At 43.5% G+C, this 12,309-nt stretch overlaps 1 long non-coding RNA gene across 1 annotated transcript; it reads left to right on the top strand.

The window, feature by feature from the left end:
- Positions 1–3,545: 3,545 nt before the first annotated feature.
- Positions 3,546–10,979, top strand: LOC309348129. The gene is made up of 3 exons (XR_014159209.1): positions 3,546–3,778; positions 7,636–7,679; positions 8,718–10,979. It is a non-coding gene; the product is annotated as an uncharacterized lncRNA (long non-coding RNA).
- Positions 10,980–12,309: the final 1,330 nt, after the last annotated feature.

Below are 12,309 nucleotides of genomic sequence, written 5' to 3'. Positions count from 1 at the left end.
ATTACAGTGGTACCTCAGATTAAGTACTTAATTCGTTCCAGAGGTCCGTACTTAACCTGAAACTGTTCTTAACCTGAAGCACCACTTTAGCTCATGCCGCGCCACTGGAGCACAATTTCTGTTCTCATCCTGAAGCAAAGTTCTTAGCCTGAAACACTATTTCTGGGTTAGCGGAGTCTGTAACCTGAAGCGTATGTAACCTGAAGCATATGTAACCCGAGGTACCACTGTATTTCATCTCTCCTCCCCATGTTCTGTGCAGGTTCTCCTCAGCCCCAGAGCCAATTTGGAGGGCACATTGGCAGTGAAGAAGGAGGAAAGCCATACTTGTGCTAGTAGACCTCGTTGCATTTGCTCCTGCTTGTATAACTTTTTAGTTGAATATAGCCCACTGGGCTGCATCAATAGGAGTGTAGCATCTAGATCAAGGGAAGTAATAGTGCCACTGTATTCTGCTCTGGTAAGACCTCACCTGGAGTACTGTGTCCAGTTCTGGGTACCACAGTTCAAGAAGGACACTGACAAACTGGAACGTATCCAGAGGAGGGCAACCAAAATGGTCAAAGGCCTGGAAACGATGCCTTATGAGGAACGGCTAAGGGAGCTGGGCATGTATAGCCTGGAGAAGAGGAGGTTAAGGGGTGATATGATAGCCATGTTCAAATATATAAAAGGATGTCACATAGAGGAGGGAGAAAGGTTGTTTTCTGCTGCTCCAGAGAAGCGGACACGGAGCAATGGTTCCAAACTACAAGAAAGAAGATTCCACCTAAACATTAGGAAGAACTTCCTGACAGTAAGAGCTGTTCGACAGTGGAATTTGCTGCCAAGGAGTGTGGTGGAGTCTCCTTCTTTGGAGGTCTTTAAGCAGAGGCTTGACAACCATATGTCAGGAGTGCTCTGATGGTGTTTCCTGCTTGGCAGGGGTTGGACTCGATGGCCCTTGTGGTCTCTTCCAACTCTATGATTCTATGATTCTATGAATATAACTTAATTTCATCCCATTTTTAAATGTGTCTTTTTATCCATTCTTCTGCTTTCACAATTCGTACACCTCACAGATCTAGAGAATTTCCTGGAGAACCATTTAGGGTATCGCTGGTCAACATCACTTAATCTTCCCTGAGATATGAAAGGCCACAGATTCAGAAAATGAGATTATTGCACCCTTCCCTCTTTGCCTCGCCACCATCTGCTGTGAATAGGAGGCTATTTCTAGGCCTATCTCAAGTACTGAGGACTCTGCCAGAGGAGATAAGCACCTTCCAAAATCTTACATCTAAACAGCTCAAATCTTTCACAAAAGGCTCCATTTTTTGCAGTTCATTCTTTGTCTCTTTTTTTCCTGATTAGGAATGTGCTCAAAAAGAAATCTTGCCTTGAAACATCAAAAAGCAGAAAATGCTGAAACAGCTTTCAAATTTATGCATATTCAATACAATGTGGTTCTTAGCAGAGGGAAGAGGGAGTGTCATCTATCCCAAATAAAACCATATATTCTGCAATTACAATCTCCCAGCAACAAAATGCACAGATGCTTTTTGTGTGTAGATGAAAAACAAAACACTTTAGATTAACAACAATTTAGCTAAACTGAAGTCTGTTTAAAGTTGGCGCCATTGTAGCACCATAGGGAAGAAGGTCTACTTTGTTCATTTCAAAAAGTTAGTTAATTTTAACCAGGAGAGAACCAGCAACTTATTCAGTAGAATGCTAATTGTCCAGTTATTACACCGAGATGTTTACGCTGCCTTTTACTGTTATTGCCACACAATCAGAAACACACTTAGTGCCTACCTATAGAAAGGAAGTCCCATTGGACTTTCTCCCAGATTAATCACTCTAGGACTGTGACCTTAGGGGACAATCCAAACTCTAAATTATCCTGGAATGATCAAATCAATAACTGGCAGACCTCCGATATAAATCCCCAAACCTGGATCAGGTAGACATACGCTGGCACAGTCAGCTCAGTTTACACTTATGTGGGATTCTAACTCTATTCAGCTTAGCCATATGACCAGGCACCCACACGAATTTACACAAGCAAAGCAGTGTAAAAAAAAAAGCTTGTCTTCTCTCTGCCAAATGTGAACCAGCTCACCTGACTGTAGTGATGCTCCTGAATGGCATTTGGATTTGGTGTACTTTATGCCATTTGAACATACATTTTCACCTGTGGGAGGGGTGATACCTGTTCCCCCAGAGGGGTTTATTTTTTCTTATTTGTGTATGTGTGTGTGATAAAATTCACCTCCATTGTGTTTTGGCGCCACCCTTCACAGTAGCAGCTTCTTCCATCTTTTATATATACCGGTATATACTTTATTTTGTTGCTGCTCCAGGTAGCAGGATAAGAACTCCTCTTTCAGTGATCCACCTACCATTTTCTTTTCCTAATTGTGCTCTGGACATAACATTGTTGCAAGGAATTGTGAGGGGAGGTGTACTGCTAAGCCAGCTTAAATGCATTAGCTGAATTTATTTTTTTTCATTCTGACTTGTGATTAAAATGTTTTTGTTTCTCACCCTGGGACTCTTGAGTGAAAAACGTAAAAGGTAAAGGTCAAGGTCCCCTGGATGTCCCCTGGACGGTTAAGTCCAGTCAGAGGTGACTATAAATACCTCAAATAAGCAAGCAAACTTTGAATAAAACCATATATATCCACGTGCATCCTAGATGCCAGCAGAAATATGGTGAGGAAAATCATGGCCAGCCCATTTGCACAGCTGGTGTACCGCCAGTGCTTTTTCTTCTTCTAAGAAAAATGTTTAGGGGTTCTCTCATTTTCCTGCTCATATTGAAATACTTCTCCTCAATGAGGCCAAACTTAGATTCACAAAATGTTTAGGGATATGTGTACCCCATGTACCCCCAGAAAAAAAGAACCGTGTACCACTACTGAGAAGGCACCAACAGGGTTAGAAACTGAAAAATGTGATTTTTTTTAATGGAAAGTGTAATTTCTGTGTTTGGACCTGTCATGTGAAAAGTCATGTGTTGGTCCACAAAACATGCCTGGAATCCAAAGACTGCTGCCCCTGCCTAAGAAACCCACATGCTGAGTTTAGCAGCAGTATCTCAAGAGGAGGCCAAACCTATGAAAATAAACAGGAAAAGTCATGCTAAAGTTATGTTTTGCTTCACCATCTTGATTCAGAATGGTACCTGGCATCTAAAAAGCAAGACCACCGTTTCCACTCCAGGAGCCCTTAGTCCAGCTCTGGTGAAAACATCTCAAGAAATGGCTAGACCTATGCCCCAAAGTGGTTGAAGTCACACCCAAGTCACATTTTAATCTGCCACCTTGATTCAATATAGTGTCTCTGTCAGGATGCTGTCAGCGGCTCCTGGCTGGTTGTCCAGGAAAGTATAAAGACAAGGAAAGGTTTCTGACAGTCAAAAGTTACTAGCCATTGCTGTTGGCATGGAGATAGTCTAGGTTGAATGCAAACATGCCATTCTGATGTCATGTGTTATGTCACTAAGAGGATATGCTTTAAGTCTTGTGAAAGCCAAAAGCAGTTAACAGTCATGCTGGATCTCAACCCTGTCAAGATGGATCTCCATAATTGGTGGTGAATAGTTTTATTTGGGGAATATATTAACTTTTACTATTGGGGAAAAGTTTTAGATTAGTTTGCCAGTTTGTAACCCATCAAATTGAGACCAATAGATATCCGTTCACAACCCTGTACCCATCAAATAATCAACTTTATGTGTGACTTTGGGATGGATTCATACGACCACATTTCCTTTCTCAAGAATGGTTGGAAGGTATGTAATTTGAATGGCTGTTGCTCCCTGCTGTCAGGGTGCTGCCCCAGATCCCAGCTAGTTGCCCAGGAAATATAAAGACAAGGACAAGTTTCATACAGTCCTTTTTTATTTCAGACTTTACAGAGAGAGGCTATAGAACCCAGCCTCTTGGATAATGGCATTGACCCAAGTGAATCTCCACCTTACTCATACGTCAACCTCATCACCTCCTCTATGCGTGCCACTAAGTGCCCTCTGTCTTCAAGCTCTTTGCTCTCCTACTTTTAAGACTTGCCAGGTTCTGGGAGATGATGGGTTTGGATGCTTTCTAGTGACAACATGTCAGCCAGCTGCTCTGGCTCTCCCATGATTTCCAAGATTTCCCCTTCATCTGCCTCTGAGCTGTGACCTCCCTCACCCCCTGTTGTAAATCTATACTATCTTCCTCTTCCTCCTCCCTGGAAGGGTCAGGATGGGGAGGCGGTCTCCACCACTCCTCCTCCTCTGCCCAGCCCCTGAGATCCTGGCATCCAAATGTCAACAAAGAGTACCAACCTCCCCTCAGAAACCCTTGTGCCAAATTTGGTGGCAATATATCAAGCGGCATCCAAGTATACATATGGACAGAAAAACTTCTTTCCAAAATATAAAGTAGATTATATAAGGGACGGGGAGCTGGATCTGTCTAATGGGCCGGATCTTTATTTCCCCCACCTCCACTGTCAAACTTTGACAGGGATTCTCATTTGTCACTAACCTGATACCACAGTGCCAACAGGTGGTCCATATTCCTTTATCCATGCAGTTTGAAATCCAAATAATGTGAGCAAAGACTTTGCAAGCACTGGTAATCACAACCAGTGAGGAAACCTGATGGAACAGAGTTACCCCATTGTTTCACTTGATCTTACAACCATCAACCCCATTTATGATGGTGGAAGCACCCAGAAAAATCCTAATGCGATCTAAAGTGGTGCCTCGCAAGACGAAATTAATTCGTTCCGCAAGTCTCTTCGTCTTGCGAGTTTTTCGTCTTGCGATGCACGGTTTTCCATAGGAATGCATTGAAAATCAATTAATGCGTTCCTATGGAAACCGCCTTCCCCCGACCTCTTCTGGCGGGCGGCATTTTAAAATCGCCCGGGACAGCGGAGGACTTCTCCGCTGTCCGGGCGATTTAAAAGCCCCTGGGAAGGCAAGCAGGGGGGACAAAGACTTTTGCCCCCCGCCTGCCTTCAGAAGAGGTCCAGGACAGGCTTCGCGGACCTCTCCACAAGCAGCGGGAGCGCTCCTTGCGGAGAGTTGCCAGCGCGCCCAGGCTTCGCGGCCCCGCCGCCCGGCTTCGGGACATCGTTCCGATGCCAGGCGGCGGGGGGAGGCTTTCTCGCCCCGCCGCCCGGCATCGGGACGATGCCCCGAAGCCGGGCGGCGGGGGGAGGCTTTCCTGCCCCGAAGCCGGGAGGCGTTCCCGCCCCGCCGCTCGGCTTCGGGACATCGTTCCGATGCCGGGCGGCGGGGGGAGACTTTCCCGCCTCGCCGCCCGGCATCGGGGCATCGTTCCGATGCCGGGCGGCAGGGGGAGACTTTCCTGCCCCGCCGCTCGGCTTTGGGACATCGTTCCGATGCCGGGCGGCGGGGGGAGACTTTCCCGCCCCGCCGCTCGGCTTCGGGACATCGTTCTGATGCTGGGCGGCGGGGGGAGGCGTTCCCGCCTCGCCACCCGGCATCGGGGCATCCTTCCGAAGCCCGGCGGCGGGAGGAGGTGGCCCCGCCCCGCCGCCAGGCTTCGGAGGAGGTCCGAGGACAGCGGGGAAGACGAGCTGCGCTTCCCCACTGTCCCGGAGATTTCCCTATGGGCTGTCGTCTTGCGAAGCAAGCCCATAGGGAAATTCGTCTTGCGAAGCGCCTCCAAAACAGAAAACCCTTTCGTCTAGCGGGTTTTCCGTCTTGCGAGGCGTTCGTCTTGCGGGGCACCACTGTAAATGCACATGGCAGAATCTATGGCCGGGGGAAGGGTGTTCCTGCAAGCTCACCTCCATGTGGTTATGCTAGGGATTTGAAGATCAATGGGAGATTTTGAAAAGGGCCCAGAAACAAAGAGGCCATCAACCCAGACATTTGGGGGTCTAGTAATAAACACTCGGCTATTAAAGTCACAATCAAAGGCTTCTCACTTCACTTAGCTGTTTCATTTTGCAGCAGCAGTTTGCAATACTTGGCTGAGGAGACAATCATAATGGCTGAGGTCAAGTTTGACCTTTTGCCCATGCTGCAGCAATTTCTTCACATCGTTCATACCGATCTTGTACAATCTTCCAACACTTTCCTGCGAATCTATCTGCCTCTTGGGGTTATCTATATATTGAATGCTCTGGCGCACTGTTTCCTTTTTTTTAAAAAAAAATGTAATTCTACCCTTAAGTCGTAGTTTCAACATTTTTTGAAAGAATTCAGTATCCCTCATTTTCTGTTTTCGCTTTATTTAACAGGAGTGGTAATTTTGAGATTGTTAAAAATATATATATTCGTGCATATTAATGGGCACCTTCCAGGCTTAAGCTGATTTATATATTTGGTGTAGTTTACAGATTATACAGATTTTTGGTTATGAAGATTTTAATCAAGAAGTATGTCTTTTTAATCTTTATGCTCAGCCTCGTTTTGCTTCAGTATTAGCTTGGCAATTAAGGTAATGAATTTTACTGAAGAAGGCTGAAGGAAGGCAGTGCTTTCTAAACAGACACCTGGCATGCACTGGTTGTCATGGTGATTTCCCAGATGCTCAAACAAGTGGAGAAAAGCAGCAATTCAATATTCCCATAACAGAAGAAGTAGAAACACTAATTGATATCTGTTTCAGAGAAACATGGGCTGGACTGTGGGATTACAAGCTGCAGATGTTCTTAGGAAGATACATTAAGAGCTATAGTGCCCTAGAAGCACAGGAAGAAGACACTATTTGAATACTGCATTAATCTGTGCGCAGCTAATAGGCTGCACTATCCCTTTTATTAGATGGTCATGAAGAACACACAATTTTTGCCATGCCAAGATCTGCCCTCCAGTTTTGTGAAAGTTCTTCCCACCCACCCCCTGTTGAAGAAGCTTCCATTTTTCTGTCTCACTGAGAATTTGGGCAAAATGGTATTTTGAGCTTACCTTATTGTGAGGTGACCAAGGGTGGTAGCATGCAAGGGCAGGGTGTATAGGGTTTTTTTGTGTAAAAAGGGATTCCAACTTGAATAAAATATTGGGGGGCCCAGGTAAGCCGCCGCCCCACATAATCAACAACAAAACACAGCACACACATACTATTTGAATGGAAATGCTCATCAACTTTGCGGAGGCTCAGCCCCCTCAAATATTTTATGGGTTGGGGGCAAAGGGACCTCAACCCCTAGGAGTTGGCACCTATGTGTGTAAATATTTATCCTTTGAAGGTGACTACAACTAATGCAGAATGTGGCAGCTAGACTGGTGGCTGGGAGCGGCCGCCGAGACCACATAACACCGGTCTTGAAAAACCTACATTGGCTCCCAATACATTTTGGAGCACAATTCAAATTGTGGACCTAAATGGCCCTAAATGGCCTTGGCCCAGTATACCTGAAGGAGTGTCTCCACCCCCATCGTTCAACCCGGACACTGAGGTTCAGTGCCAAGGGCCTTCTGGTGGTTCCCTCAATGCAAGAAGTGAAGTTACAGGGAACCAGGCCGAGCGCCTTCTTGGTAATGGCACCCGCCCTGTGGAATGCCTTCCCATCAGATGTGAAAGAAATAAACAACTATCTGACATTTAGGAGACATCTGAAGGCAGCCCTGTTTAGGGAAGTTTTTAATGATTGATGCTTTAATGTATTTTTAATCTTTTGTAGGAAGCCACCCAGCGTGACTTTGGAAACCCAGACAGATGGGCGGGGTATGAATAAATTATTATTATTATTATTATTATTATTATTATTATTATTATTATTATCCTGCCACTCAGCCTCTCTGGATGGCTATGCCTACGGATCTGAAAAAGCTCCATAGGAGAAGTTATCTCATGATGTTTCCTCAGGGCCTTAACTGGGCCCTCTGGGAAGGCTGCAGAGTCCCAGTCCCAGACAACATGATTCGCCTAATGGAAGGAAGGACACTTGTGAACATCGTCAGCCACTTCAGGAGTCAGATACATAAGTGGGACAAAAACCCTGTACCCCACCCATGAGTATTCACAGGAATTTTCTGTCCCCAGTATGCATGGCACTTTACAGAACACAATTGTAAAATTTGTGGCAGGGGAGAAGAGCAAAGGAAGAGGGACCAAAGGGGAGGTTGGAGTAAACAAGGCAAGAGTTTGCTATTGCTCCAGATACATGTGATTTTAGCAGTGCTTTTTTTCTGGGGGGGATGCAGGGATCTGCATACCCCTAAACATTTTCTGAATCTAAGTTTGGCCTCATTGAGGGGCAGTATTTCAAAATGAGTAGGAAAATGAGAGTACCCCTAAACATTTTTTTTTTAATAAAAAAAGCACAGTGTGAAGAATATGTCACACTGCGCACTCTTTGTAAGTGCTTGAGGAGCACTTTGAGGTTGTGAGCATCAGAAGGAATGTTCACATATCTCCAACAGCTTCACCCCAAACTCACCAGAACTCAGTTCTGGCACCTCTCAGGTGGTCACCATAAGAGAGAACAAGGGAGGTGCTCATGGTGAGTTCCGGCACCTATTTTTATGGGAAAATAGCAATGAGCCTTAATCTTTAAGTTTGTTTTCCAATTCAGGTATGACTTCAGGTTTCATGGTAGAAAGGATTTGAACGAAGGTTCAAATGCCTTCTCTTGATCAGGTTAAAATGAAGCGATTAAAACCAGTATGCATTAATGATACATGTAGTACTTACTTTCTTATAACTTAAACTAATTAGAAGTAATGGCGCTCCTGATAAATAATCATATATGGTCATTTTCAGAAGCACATTCAATGGTGCCACTACTGACAAGATCCCACAAACTCCTGTATTTCCTTCACATAGTCATCTGAACATGTTATTCAGGAAAAAGCCCAGGTTTGCTACTCACCATATGTTTTTGAACACCTTCTTGCCATATTTACACTCTCCTTTTTCTAAAACGCACATAACTAACGATATGAAGTGTGAAGAGACCTCAAGCTGTCAATGTAAAGGCACTAATTTACGCTCTGCCTCGCTCTATTTTTTCAGGAAATTCATACAGCTGCACTTTTTGTTTTGTTTTGCTTTTATAGAGAGAGCCGAGTTTTAGTATATTTGTTTCATCATAATGATACAAATTAGTTAAGAAGTGGGTGGTGGTGGCATTGAACATTATATTATTTGATATAGCTGGTTCTTTTATTTTATTTTTTGTAATGAAGTATTTTTCTGCTCTTGTGATGCAGTGTGTAACAATCTCATAAAGTAATTAACCGCATTTCTCGGATTGCCCGCTGAAGTGCATAGCAAAATAAAATGGCCAATAATCATAATTTAAGATGCACAAGACATCTGTGCACCTCGTTTGCGAAGTTGTTAGCAACACGGCACAGCCTCCTACATCTGTACATTTCATGGACTTTATCCAGCTTCATCGCAAACCCAAACAACGTAATTGTCTTAACATTGTAAGGAAGCTTAATGGTTTATATAGTAGCTGGGAAAGCATTATTGGAACAAGTACGTATTAAAGTCTCAATTGTGCACCTTAGACTTGAGAACAAACCAGAAAGCATTCCACCTCATCCACCAATCTGTTTATTATGGTATGGGGATTCTAAATAAATAATAGGCTGATGGTTCAAGTTGCCGGCTTTTATGCTGTACCTACTCCTGTGCTTGTGACTACAAAATGATGAGATGGTGGGGCTTTTCCAATCTCTCCAGCTCTATGCCACTTGGGTCAAAAGGTGTGTAGGTGGCAGAGAAAATCAGAATATAAAGGCATGGAAAGACTTTGTACATAAAACCAATAGGAAGCAACAGTACACTACCTTGGACTGTTATAGAAAGCCACATTCACTTCCTCTGCCTCTCGCTAAGGCCATATAAAGTTTCCTGAGGTGCAGTGTTGGAGTAAGTTCCTTGTTATGTCCAAGCTGAGGGGAACTGTGAGCATTTTAAACCAGGTGCGGAAACATTTTTCCATCCAAAGTCTACATTTCCTCATGGATAACTTTTTGATGGGCACATGCCAGAGAAGGGGACGGCCAGAGGTAAAAAATGACAAGGCAATTACTTTTGCTCCTACTTTTGAACTAAGCATAAGTTAAAGTAACCAGGATTGGACGTAACAAGGAACTCTGGTTTGCTTCAAAGCAGAAGCTTTCCATTTCATTTTTACAGCCATTCTAGTGCCATGTCCGAGGAAAAGTGAAGTAGAAGTAACAAGCTCTTTGGCACTAGATGGTGAGTTTCCAAAAATGGTGAAAAAATTGTCCCATGCAGAGGACACACTTGCAGACTGAAGTTCCACCAAATGTCACCTACAGTGAAACCTGAGGTGAATTTAAAAGTTCCTCCTTAGCATAAACAACTGATGGATTTTCAGGCTGCAAAGAGAATTTCAGAAAGATGGCTGAAACATCTGGGTTCTTCTAGTGGGAATTATATTGTAATTCCCACTTTGTGGAGTATGTTGTGGGTGCAGTTTTCTGTGTTCCTTCACAGGGTGAATGCTTAAATGAAGAAGAAAAATAGGTCTCCACGACTACCTCTGCACCACCTCCTACATCTAACAAATATTCTTTCATCTCTTGTATAGCCATGCATAAAATGTTCTCCATCTAATGCATTATAGATTTGCCAGATGTAATTTAAAGCATAAGGAAGTGTTCAATAAAAAATTAATGACATTTTAAACATTTTTCAAGCTCTGAATAGGCATTTGCACTCAAGCTAAATGTTTTCTTCAAAAGCAACATTAGAAGGGGAAAAAAGAATTCATTAGGTTCCCACTTTCATTTCTTAAAAGTCTTTTTTTCATGAATGAGGCACCCTTGTACGGTATGTGGTATGTGACTATGCAAAACTAATTATTACCTTTCAAGAACAATATATGTATATCCCTGCAGGCTATTATCATTGAAAGCAAATCGTGTGGAGTCGAACAAACAGCCTTGAGGGCTTTCATAATTACTGACAGGGATATTAAAAGTGACAGATATGAGATGTATGCTTCAAAATAATAATAATAAAAAATTATTATGAGCACAGCTACCAATTTGTCATTTGTATTTACTCCTGTTTGACAAACCAGACACCCATTGTGTGGCCACAAATGATCTATTTTTGCTGCATTTGGGGTAGAAATGAATGGTTCAAGCAGGCTATATTCCCCTTTCTAACAGAAGGATTCCTTCACTTCATGCAGAGATAAAACTGTGAGTCTTTAAGTAAAAATAAATCAAATCTGCTAAAAGGCTTCCAGGCTACTTTCTGAGGCATGTATTTTACACAGCATATTTCAATTAAGGATTATAAATGTTTTTAGATGTAATTAAAACTATCCATTTAAGTTCTGCAATTGATGGGGAACAGAGTTAATGTTCCATGACCCCACAAAAACTCCATATTTGCCTTTTATATTTTAAGATCCACAGAACTGAAGAGTAGTTCTCTTTGTATCCATCCCAGGCACAGCAACCATCCCTCATGCTGGGAGGTAGATTGCCATAATCATCATCATCATCATAATTTTATATGTATGCCGCCTTTCCATAGTTAAAACAATGCTCAAGGTGGCTTACATCATGACAAGATTTACATAATTACCAACATAACAAAAGTCATAAACAATAAATAAAAAGGTAAACATAAAGGACCCATGACAGTTGAGTCCAGTTGCGAACGACTCTGGGGTTGCGGCGCTCATCTCGCTTTACTTGCCGAGGGAGCCGGTGTTTGTCCACAGACAGTTTTTCTGGGTCATGTGGCCAGCATGACTAATCTGCTTCTGGCGAAACCAGAGCAGCACACGGAAACACCGTTTACCTTCCCACTGGAGCGGTACCTATTTATCTACTTTCACTTTGATGTGCTTTCGAGCTGCTAGGTTGGCAGGAGCAGGGACTGAGCAACAGGAGCTCACCCTGTTGTGGGGATTCGAACTGCTGACCTTCCGATCGGCAAGCCCTAAGCTCTGTGGTTTAGACCACAGCGCCACACAGCAAAAAGTACCCAACCAAATGGAAAACAATTTTACACATAAATCATAAAATCTAAAACTAAGAATACAGCATTAATATCAGTCACAATTTAAAATGACATAGATAGAAACTAAAATCAGTATAGAAAAACAAAACAAAAATGGAGCCCTCTCTGCCCAGCAAGGCAGGGCCCTTCAGGCTCCCAGCAGGTCAGTCCTGGGCAGCAGCGGCGATGGCAGCACTCCTTTATGGAGCCTGTCATGCACTTTGTGTGGGTCTCCTCTTGGTGACTGTATTGGTGTTTCAACTGGCATGGTAGCCAGCCTGATAACAAGGGTGAGATCTATGAGCACCAGTATTCCAACATTAGTACTAGTTCTGGAGTGTCTTGTAAAGCAAAA

Source organism: Podarcis erhardii (assembly GCF_964252035.2).
Source record: "Podarcis erhardii genome assembly, chromosome: 8".
In the NCBI taxonomy this organism is placed as follows: Eukaryota; Metazoa; Chordata; class Lepidosauria; order Squamata; family Lacertidae; genus Podarcis; species Podarcis erhardii.
Note: the sequence above shows the minus strand (reverse complement) of the source record. Positions and strands in the feature narration are given on the sequence as shown.